Raw genomic sequence first — 12,505 nt, 5'->3', positions numbered from 1 at the left:
TTGTATATAATAATATGTATTAAGGATAAACACCTAACATGTAATATTAATTAATAAAAACAAAGTCAGAAGCCACACGCCTGTCTTCACAGTCTATTGTCTATTATGTTGTTTCTTGTATAAATAAATAATATAAATAAATAAATAAATGTTTAGTCAGGTAAGGTATATACATACAAGAGATTTTACAAAAATTGATCGATTTATAGATAGGGCTAGTACATACAATGCCTAAAGCCACTATTACGCAAAGCGTTTCGGGCAGGAAAAACATTAATGACTAAAACTTAATACTAATTGAGTATAAAGAATAAAATGTGTTGAGAACAAATAAAAATAAAGATAAAAAAGGGGGGAACATGGCTGAAAAAGCAGCACAAATGCAATTAGGTCGACAAACAGCGTTGTTTAAAAAAAACAGACATGGGTTGACAATAGAGGGGTAAGGTAGGTTACAGGGAATTTATTAGGTAGTGCTTCGTTTTTATCTTAAACTGGTTGAGAGAGGTACAGTCTTTAACATGGTTGGGAAGGTCATTCCACATTCTGGGTCCTTTGATTTGTAGAGTATTTCTAATTTGATTAAATCGTACTCTTGGAATATCAAAACTGTATTTATTTCTGGTGTGGTGCTCATGGGTTCTGTTACAACCTTCAATGAAGCTTTTGAGGTAAGGATTGGCATTACAGTTTAGCGTTTTATATATGTATAATACACATGAGAGAATGTGCAGTGACTTAATATCTAACATATTCAGAGATTTGAGTAGGGGTACCGAGTGATGTCTGGGGCTAGAGTTGGATATTGTCCTAATAGCAGCTTTGTGTTGAGTAATTAGAGGACGTAAATGATTTTGGGTAGTAGAACCCCAAGCACAAATACCATAGTTGAGATATGGATAGATGAGGGAGTAATAGAGTCACCAGGGCAGGGCGGGGTACATAATATCTGATCTTAGAAAGAATGCCAACAGTTGTTGAAACTTTTTTTTATATATTTAGAATGTGTCCCTGGAAATTCAGCTTGTGGTCAGTGAGAACGCCAAGGAATTTGCCATCTAATTTGTTACAAATTTGGGTATTGTTTATTTTGAGATTTATTTGATTAGAGGATTTATTGCCAAACAGAATATAGAAAGTTTTGTCAATGTTAAGGGTGAGTTTGTTGGCAGTTTGCCAAAGATGGACTTTATTTAGCTCAGTATTTACTGTGGCATCATCATAATGTTTCTTATATACATCAGTGATCTGCCTAATGTCTCTAACATTCTGAAACTTATTTTGTTTACTGATGATACTACCCTCATCTACTCTAACCCCAACCCACATACACTAAATAATGTTGTTAATAATGAACTAAAAAAAAGTCCACTTATGGATGTCAACCAACAAACTAACACTTAACATAGAAAAGACCTACTACATCTTATTTGGAAGCAAATCTACAAATGCAATTCAGCTTCAGATAGACAATGTAAACATTAGCAATAAAAATGATGGAAAGTCTCTTGGCCTATTCCTAGACAAGAGACTCAACTTCAGTACCCACATACAACACATAACTAAGAAAGTCTCTAAAACAGTTGGTATACTCTCCACAATCAGATATTATGTACCTAACTCTGCTCTCATCTCTCTATATTATGAACTAATCTATCCCTATCTTAATTATGGTATCTGTGTACCCTATCTTAATTACGGTATCTGTGCATGGGGTTCAACCACTGCAAACCACCTCAAGTCCATCATCACCCGGCAAAAATCTGCTATCAGAATAATAACAAATTCTGCTTTCAGACAATCACTACTTAGATTTTCCTATCATCTTTTGTTATTATACACTTTAGAATAGTCATTTAATATAAATCCTAATTAGTTAGGATAAATAAGAAAATATTAATGATGAATCAGGGAGGGCAGGTCGGGTTGTCCTTCATGTATGCGTGTACAGTTGTAACTAATATTGACTTCATATTGAAGTCAAGACATGCCATAATTACTTTAACTATATTCATGGTATATCTGAGAAATAAACTCAGGCAATTTAAATATGGTAATATGGATGTTATGGAATTCCAGAGTGTAATTCTTTCATGAAATGCAACCACCTACATTCCAAATTACATTTGTCATAAATGATGGATTATGTAATGTTTACGGTTGAATTGGCAAAGCTAAATCAGATGTAAACACTTTACGTGCATGACGTGTAGTTACCCTCTAATCTGTTGTGTAAACTTATGATTTGGATTGGTAATTTTCTTTATTTTTGTACATAGTATACATATATATTTTTGACTTGTAAATACTGTATTGTACTACTCTAAATTTGTTATTATTAGATAAGAAAGTGCATACGTTTAGGATTTGCATTTTCATTCGCCAGTGATTTATATTTAAAATTTTGTAATTGTGGAAATTTTGGCTTCCACACTTCATGTGGATCTTATTTTTGAAGGGTTTAGCAAGCCAAAATTTTAAATAGTCGAGCATCTCGTTAATCGCACGGTGTCTCAGCATTGTTGCACATTCCATTATTATAAGAGTGTTTGCTTTGTTTTTGTGTTAATTTCTGTGTTCTCAGGACTAGCTTTTTGCTCTGATGCAATGTTACTGAAGAAGACTTTAATAAGGATCATATTTGGTTGCTAAGTTGCATCCATTGTCAACAGCACAATTTTTTTTTTTTTTTTTTTGAATGTATAATGAGCTCTTGTTATTTTTTGGTGCCTTGTTTTAATGTAAACATTCACATATTTAATATTACATGTCAAAGCAATTCAGTCAGTAAATTAAGTTTGTAGTCTACAGACTAGACATTTTTGGTACTAAAATAAGGAAAAGTGCATAGATTAATGGCACCAGGTTATTGGGGAGGGAGGGGGGGAGGGAGGGAGTGTTATGCAGACAATGAGTCACAATAATGTGGCAGAAAAGTTGATACCTAACCCACAAATCTGAAAATGAAGTAACAGAGACATTTCAGTCTGTCCTGAACCATTATCAAGTGTCCATAATGGACCGAAATATTATTACTTCCTATATTTTCAGATGTGTGGTTTGGGTATCAAGAAGTATTACATTATGATTTTGTAATGGTCATTTAATGATGTAAAGTGATTGTTAAAATTTGCATTTAATTTTCTGTATGTAACAGGTACCTAACATAGGAAACATTTTAGCATGTTTGATTACTTCTCTGATAAACAGTTATCATTTAGAATGGTTAAAAGTGGTAAGGGAAACAATGTTTAAAAGCATTGATATGAGGCATCTTAAATCTGAGCATGGTTTAGTCTGTGTAGGTTTAGTGTGTGTGTACAGGTCTAGATCATGTATAGGCTTAGTGTGTATAGGTTTACACACTTAGCCTTGTCGGAGCTCCACACTAAAAAGAAATTACATCATCTGTGAAGCGTGACAGGATTAAATGGGATATTGTGTACTGTATACAAAAGCTATAAGCTGCTGATCAGAGAACAGTTGTAGCAATAGTTGTTGTATTAAGAGTAGTGGCAGAAACTGAAGTGTATTGTGGTGGTGTTTGCAGCCACAAGGCAGGGAGGTGACATATACCAGTTGCTAAACACTTGACCATGCATTATTGTGGTGGTGTTTGCAGCCACAAGGCAGGGAGGTGACATATACCAGTTGCTAAACACTTGACCATGCATTATTGCATTCTGGATGCAACTTCATCAAAGCTCTTGCCATTAAAACTGGTTTTATATTAACAATTTATGAAACCCAAATTAAACTGCTTCACTGCAAATGAACAGTTTTATTTGTATGGAAGTTCTGAAATGTTTCCAATAGATACCAATGAATGATACTTTCTGAAATATTCATCACTGATCATCAAAAAGAATACTTAGGCAATTTACTAACACCTTGTTTTTTAATCTTTAACAAGTTTAAAAAGTTAAATATATTTGTCTGGAATAATTTAGCTTTATTATCTGTGATAAATCTGCCTCTGTTACAAATGCACATTCACATCATCCTGTAAACAGAGAATTGGAGCAGTCAGTATCAGAGCAAGCCTGTATGCAGTTCACCTTTCCAAGTAGCTACTATTGCTAAATTTTTGTAAATTCCATTTTTAATGTCTGTTGATTTTGAGTTAAGATTGTTTCAACAAGAGACTGTTTAGAAGTTGGTGGATTTCATAGAGTTGCTTGACTGTAGGAAGAGGGAATAGCAGGAAGCAAGCAACTTGTCAATACACATGTACTTTTAAAGTGAGTGTTATATATTTTAGTTGCACACTCAAGACTATGAAGGGTAAGTTCTTAGGTTGCAAGGTCTTTTATTTTCAGATGAGTAATAAACATATCAGGAATTTTATTTATCGTGTAAATTTGCTGTGTCCGCCATTGTCTTTCAATAATAGAATTTAGTCGAAACGAAACAAAGGACACTGCATATCAGCATTCGCTTCGTAAATTTTTGTTGATATTGTTTTCGAGGATGAACATTATTTTAAAAAATAATAATTTGTTATGTCTAGATACTGTAGAGAAGGAATGAAGACATTCTTTGTAGTCAGTGGTTGCTGTTGCTTTCTCAACGTTCACTCTTTTTGTCTGTTCCAGATTCCCAGCTTAAAATGTGTACAAAGTATACTGTGAAAATAGTCATTGTAAATATATAGATTGGTTTGGAATTAAGTATATTAAATAAAGTGTTGTCATCTGCAGTGTTACAGTATCCTTTGGTTATTGTTCCAAAATTATCCTAGCGAGACAGGGAAGTAACACAAGTTCAGAGTTACCTGGTTGATAGGGTTCTGGGAGTTCTTCTACTCCCCAAGCCCGGCCCGAGGCCAGACTTGACTTGTGAGAGTTTGGTCCACCAGGCTGTTGCTTGGAGCGGCCCGCAGGCCCACATACCCACCACAGCCCGGTTGGTCCGGCACTTCTTGAAGGAAACAATCTAGTTTCGTTTTGAAGATGTCCACGGTTGTTCCTGTAATATTTCTGATGCTCGCTGGTAGGACGTTGAACAACCGTGGACCTCTGATACACACACACAGATATACAAGGGGACACAGGTGGAAACTGAGTGCCCAAATGAGCCACAGAGATATTAGAAAGAACTTTTTTTTAGTGTCAAGAGTGGTTGACAAATGGAATGCATTAGGAAGTGATGTGGTGGAGGCTGACTCCATACACAGTTTCAAGTGTATATATGATAGAGCCCAATAGGCTCAGGAATCAGTACACCTGTTGATTGACGGTTGAGAGGTGGGACCAAAAAACCAGAGCTCAACCCCCGCAAACACAACTAGATGAGTACACACTGATACTCTGATAGAGTACAGTATTTGTTTTAGCCATGAATTCGTTTAAGATCATTTCCGATGGAATTTTTGGTACAATTAGTCTCGGCACTGGAGTAGTTGTGGTGTCGTTGTCTTTGACATTTGTTATCCTTAGTCATTGGCATATGTCAAAACGATTCTTTTGTTTATCCCTTCACCAGGAAGTGATAGAGGGCGGAAAGGGGATTAGAGGGTGTATGGGTGGGGATAAGGTGTCGTGGGTTCAAGTTCAAGTATGTTTATTGAGATAAGCAATAAATACATCTCAAAGGGATAGAGTAGCTTAGGCTATTTCTACCCCCCTCTACTTCAAGTCCCTCAAGGGGCACACAAATTCAGTGAGTACAAATAGACATATAACAGTACAAGAATCCCATTTAACATTGCATACAGCAAGTACAGCATATAATTGTTACATTCTTGGGGCAAAATTCTTGTAGCTCCTAAGTATACTGTCTATTATACCATTATCACACATCCAAACAATTTGATGTGGTACACTATTTATTTCCTTATTTCTATATTTTTCAATAAGGTGACACTCTAATACATAATGTTCTAAGGTGTGGGCGTACGGCATACTACATAATTTACACTCCTTATCTTTTTCACTGACATCAACACCGTATTGCCAGATATATTTATATCCTAATCGTAATCTCATGTAAATTGAATCCTTCCAAGTAGACTTTCCTTTACCATAAGTGAAGGACGAATTTGTATTTATTATTGAATAATTCTTAAGTGTGTTACTACTGTCCACCATTGCCATTCTCTTTATCATTTCTTCACCCTCCTGAATCACCTTGAGTCTTGTTTTTATTTGTTTCAAGGTTAACTGACATACATCATCAAGAATTTTTTCAGTGGCTCTCTTCGCTATGTCATCAACTACCTCATTCAACAGTATTCCCACATGTGAAGGGATCCACATGAATCTTACTTTATACCCAGTCTTTATCCCCGACCCCCCAATAGGTTAGGCAAAATTCCTTTCCCCCGTTCCATCCCAAATCCGTATCCTGATCCCTTCAGAGTGCTATATAGTCGTAATGGCTTCGCGCTTTACCTTGATAGTTCCCCCACCCCCCTGAATAATATTACGAGAGCAGTATTTACGGGCTATTCATGCCCGTGTCACCTCTTGGGTGGCTTAATCTTCATCAATCGAGAGCAGTACGTCCTAACCAGACGTTATATGATGATATCTGAACAGTTGATAAATAAAAGTAATTGCGGAACTCCAGTTATCTAATACTTATCATAAATGGTATAAAACCTTATCATAAGCCAAAGGATTTGTAGATCAGTGTTTAAAGGGAATTCGGAAGTAATAATAACACAGCTGATGCCATCTCTCGGCAAAAGAGAACACTATCAACTGGCTGGTCAACAGTGGCCATAAGATACAGCTTACGCCATCTGTTGACATCAAATTACACCTATAACAAATTACCCTGCAAAATACAACTAACGCCATCTCTATTTTTTCCAACGCACTATAAATAGCCAAACAGCAACCCATAAGGTGGGTTGTTGTGCTCGGGTAGGAGGTTCCAAGCTCCGCCCCAAAATGGTATGGGGTGCATAATAAATGGCATATCATTGGTAGATATTCTTTGTTGACATTCACACAACAGCCAATCACAGGAAGGGATCAGCTAAAGGCTCCATCCACTTAATAAATCATCTTTATTCAGCACACCATTCTTGCTTATGACATTCTGCTTCAACTTTAATCTACCTAAAAAGTGAAATGTTAAGTATTTAACAGTATTAATATAGTGATAATTAAATACTGCAGAATGTAACGAGTGTTACAGAAACATGGGCTGGCTACCTAGCTTGTGACGTCATCAGTGGGGATTGCCTCACACAAATAATATCGGCGATACAATGCCTCCGTCCTCTTATTGGTCTACATTATTCAGTTAGATGGAAATTTCTGTCTTGTATAAAACAGAAATTGTTATTCTTTTGTACAACAACAAGGTTATTGAGCAAAAGGACGTATTTCTTATTTTGCATTTTATTCATATAAGCGTTGGCATTTCCCGCAACAGCCAATCACAGGAAGGTATTTGTTGGAAACTCTGCCTTCAACAAGTTGATTCCTAATGAACTCTAACAATAAATTCGTTTAATAAACGAGTATTTAGGGTCAAGCTACAGATGAACATTATAGGATAACGGTGTTTTAGCTTGCAGCTTCGTTAGACAGAATCCCTGGTCTTAATTTTAAAAATAAAGAACTAGAAAGCGTATTTTATTGCTAACTTTTCGAGAAATAAATCCCAGTCTCATATTTGGGAACATTTATGCATCGATTTTTTGGCTTAAGTTCTTATCATAATCCCTTTTGCAATCTCAACACCATCTGGCTCGTATCTTGTAACTATCTTCGTTACTTAGCCTCAAAACCTTACATTTGTCTTACATATCCTCAACAGTAGATAAAAAAAAGTAATTGCAGAATTCTAGTTACCTAATACCAGCACGGTATAAAACCTTATTATAGGCTACCAAACGTATAGATCAGTGTTTAAAGTAATAATAATACATTATTATTAATGTAATAATATTATTAAAATAATAATAATACAGCTGATGCCATTTGTCGGCAGAAGAGAACACTATCAACTAAATACAACTAACGCCATCTGTTGCTTTTCCAACGCACTATAAATAGCCAAACAGCAACCCATAAGGCGGGTTGTTGTGCTCGGGTAGGAGGTTCCAAGCTCCGCCCCAAAATGGTATGGGGTGCATAATAAATGGCATATCATTGGTAGATATTCTTTGTTGACATTCACACAACAGCCAATCACAGGAAGGGATCAGCTAAAGGCTCCATCCACTTAATAAATCATCTTTATTCAGCACACCATTCTTGCTTATGACATTCTGCTTCAACTTTAATCTACCTAAAAAGTGAAATGTTAAGTATTTAACAGTATTAATATAGTGATAATTAAATACTGCAGAATGTAACGAGTGTTACAGAAACATGGGCTGGCTACCTAGCTTGTGACGTCATCAGTGGGGATTGCCTCACACAAATAATATCGGCGATACAATGCCTCCGTCCTCTTATTGGTCTACATTATTCAGTTAGATGGAAATTTCTGTCTTGTATAAAACAGAAATTGTTATTCTTTTGTACAACAACAAGGTTATTGAGCAAAAGGACGTATTTCTTATTTTGCATTTTATTCATATAAGCGTTGGCATTTCCCGCAACAGCCAATCACAGGAAGGTATTTGTTGGAAACTCTGCCTTCAACAAGTTGATTCCTAATGAACTCTAACAATAAATTCGTTTAATAAACGAGTATTTAGGGTCAAGCTACAGATGAACATTATAGGATAACGGTGTTTTAGCTTGCAGCTTCGTTAGACAGAATCCCTGGTCTTAATTTTAAAAATAAAGAACTAGAAAGCGTATTTTATTGCTAACTTTTCGAGAAATAAATCCCAGTCTCATATTTGGGAACATTTATGCATCGATTTTTTGGCTTAAGTTCTTATCATAATCCCTTTTGCAATCTCAACACCATCTGGCTCGTATCTTGTAACTATCTTCGTTACTTAGCCTCAAAACCTTACATTTGTCTTACATATCCTCAACAGTAGATAAAAAAAAGTAATTGCAGAATTCTAGTTACCTAATACCAGCACGGTATAAAACCTTATTATAGGCTACCAAACGTATAGATCAGTGTTTAAAGTAATAATAATACATTATTATTAATGTAATAATATTATTAAAATAATAATAATACAGCTGATGCCATTTGTCGGCAGAAGAGAACACTATCAACTAAATACAACTAACGCCATCTGTTGCTTTTCCAACGCACTATAAATAGCCAAACAGCAACCCATAAGGCGGGTTGTTGTGCTCGGGTAGGAAGTTCCAAGCTCCGCCCACAAGATCTGGGTATGGAGTGCATAATAAATAAAATGGTGGCATATCATTGGTAGAAACTCTTTGTTGACATTTACACAACAGCCAATCACACAACAGCCAATTTACACAACAGCCAATCACAGGAAGGGATCAGCTATAGGTGCCATCCACTTAGTAAATTATCTTAGTTCAGCCCACCAGTCATGCTTATGGAATTCTGCTTTAACTTTAATTTACCCAAAAAAGTGAAGTGTTAATTATTTAAAGTGTTAATAAAGTGATAATTAAATATTGCAGGATATAACAGATGTTATATAAAAATGGGTTGGCTACCTAACTTGTGACGTTATTATTGGGGGTTGCCTTGACACAAATAATGATACACTGCTCTGCCCTCTTATTCCAGTAAATTATTCAGTTAGATGGAGATTTCTGTCAGGTGCAAAACAGAAATTGTTTTTCTTTTTCACAACACCCTTGTTGTTGTGCACAAGGACCTATTTCTTAGTTTAAATTTTATTCATAAAAGAGTGTTGGTATTCCCCGCAACAGCCAATCACAGGAAGGTATTTCTGGAAGCTCCGCCTCCTTATGGACTCAGCACATCGCTCTAGCTCATGGCTCTCTGTTTCATCTCTTGTATATATTCGAACCCCAGTTGGAAACAGACCCAACTATAGGATGGGTCAGTAGTATCGCGCTTCCAACTTTCGCCCAAGTTGGAAAAGACGAACGCTGAAAGAATATTGTTGAAAACATCTTGATAACTGATTAAACCAAAATTATTTATTAGTCAGAAGAAAGACAGAAACACGATCTATATGTAAAACCTCTACCAGACAAATATTTTAAGTAAAACCGAAGATATTTGTAGTTGTATAAAAGTGGCAGTTTTCATCGCTCGTCAAACTCGAAAACCGCAGCATTCATCTCAGAACCATGCCTATTTCACGCAGATTCCTTAATAAACGTAAGAGTTGTATGTCACAAGAAAGACAGATATATAAGCTTCGTTCTAAATACCTTACCATGGGCATATTTAAATTTAAAGCGAAGATACGTGTACTTTTATAATAGCCGAGCTCCGACTCCGGACTGTAGCGAGTAGATTATCCCAATAATATACTCGCTCCAAATGCATTGTTAATATTCCTGTCAACCTTTGGAGATGAATGAGGTGAGGCGTTGCCCGGGCAACACGGTGAGGTGTTGCCCGAGCATATAAGCAGCAGAATAGCAAACATTAACTAGTCTACTTTCAAGTGTGGTCTAGAGCAGACACTTGCGAGATACTGTACCGACGCTCAGTGCGCTCAACTCACCAAAGTATCACCGGTGTACTTCTGTATATTCGACCAAAAATATATATATAGTATCTTAGTGTCTGTGTTTATTTGTCACCATACTTTACGTAACAATAGAACCGTTACATTGGTGACCCAGTGAGTGAAAAAGAACACCTAGTCACAAAACTAGATCTTCGCCATGGATTTATCTACCAGGTTTCCAGCATACAACGTGCTGGATGAGCCAGAATTTTGGTTCATGCAGATAGAGGCTATTTTCGACCTTCACGAAATTTCGACTGAGAAAGCCCGATATGCCTGTACCCTGCCAACACTTACCTCGGAGGCTATATGCACACTGCCTCCGCTGTCATCACCGGACACCAGGACGTACACTGCATTGAAGGCCGCTCTTCTACAGGCAGCAATGAAACGCCGCATTCTACAAAGGGACAAAAGATTAGCAGACAAAACGCTTCTGCGGCATATTCAGTATGTGATGCATACTGCAACTGGCCCAGCCCCCAGCGAGATTGTGAGATCAACTCTGTCCAAAACACATTCAACCGGCCCTATTCAGTATGGCTGACGACACCCCATTAGCCCAGCTGGCTACACTGGCTTCATACGACGTCTAATAACACTATATTGTCCCACCTCAGTGATACACAGCAGACTACAGACACCCAACAACTCGACGTCCTCCAGAACCGGCGTTTCGTCCACCCAGGGAAAACGTACCATGCGAATCCAGTATCAGTCTCTAGGCGACAGCGAGAACGTCGGGGAAAGCTTTGTTCTTACCACCAGAAGTTCGGACACCAAGCCCGCAACTGTAGGGCTCCTTGTTCCTGGTCGGGAAACTACTTCGGCGGGGACTGTTAACGGCCAGTGACCCCGCCATTTCAAACACAGACACTAAGATACTATATATATATTTGGTCGAATATACAGAAGTACGCAGGTGATACTTTGGTGTGAATTGAGCGCACTGAGCGTCGGTACAGTATCTCGCAAGTGTCTGCTCTAGACCACACTTGAAAGTAGACTGGCCAATGTTCGCTACACCGCTGCTTATATGCTCGGGCAACACCTCACCGTGTTGCCCAGGCAACGCCTCACCTCATTCATCTCCAAAGGTTGACAGGAATATTAACAATGCATTTGGAGCGAGTATATTATTGGGATAATCTACTCGCTACAGGCTTTAGGGATAGGGATGATCATAGCTTTTTTCCATTTACTGGGAATACTGCCCTCTTTATAACTAATATTAAAGAGGTCTAAAAGTGGGGTTTTCGTCATAATGGCAAGTTCATTAAGTATTTCATAAGTTACTCCATCCTCCCCAGGTGCGGTAGATTTCCCAACTTTAATCGCCGTTATTAGTTCTTCTCTGGTAATACCTGTGCAAGTGACATCACCACTGTTACCTGCTATAAGTATAAAATCCTTTCTTAGATCTTTCCAAGAATCTAATGACTCTCTCTCGTTATAGCGGGTAATGAACTAAGTTTGGCAGCTTCCGCCCATTTATTTACAAGACCATTTGCAATTCCTTGCGGGTCTGGGTGAAAAAGCACAACAAAATTGTGCTTTTTACCCCTTATTTTATTTACGTCTTGCCAGATTTCCTTCAAGTTTCTGTTACTCCCAACTTTCTCTGCAAATTCCTGCCAATACTTGCTCCTAATTTCCTTTCTCTTCTCCCCACACAGCCTAGCAACTGCCAGTAAAGCATTCTTCCCTTCCTCAGTCCTACCATTCCTATTCCAATCCCTGTGAGCTCTCCTCATTGTTAATGTCCACCCCTTAAGCATCTTGTCATGTGTATAATTTTCTTTTCTGGGGGGATGCCTTTTTATACTAGATGGTTTCCGGTTCAATGTTGCATTAAATACATCTACCTCCTTAATTAAATCTTCATAAAATGCTTCTGCCGAAACCGGCTTATAAGTATCATACCAAGACTTAATATGGCCAACA

At 37.3% G+C, this 12,505-nt stretch overlaps 1 protein-coding gene across 5 annotated transcripts in view; it reads left to right on the top strand.

Moving 5' to 3' along the window:
* The window catches only part of LOC123775108 (uncharacterized), an 80,914-nt gene that overhangs the window by 61,362 nt on the left and 7,047 nt on the right, over positions 1-12,505 (top strand). The gene's annotated exons all lie outside the window — the stretch shown is intronic.

Source organism: Procambarus clarkii, chromosome 92 (assembly GCF_040958095.1).
Source record: "Procambarus clarkii isolate CNS0578487 chromosome 92, FALCON_Pclarkii_2.0, whole genome shotgun sequence".
NCBI classification, from domain to species: Eukaryota; Metazoa; Arthropoda; class Malacostraca; order Decapoda; family Cambaridae; genus Procambarus; species Procambarus clarkii.
The sequence above is the reverse complement of the archived record's forward strand: the minus strand, read 5'-3'. Positions and strand labels throughout refer to the sequence as shown.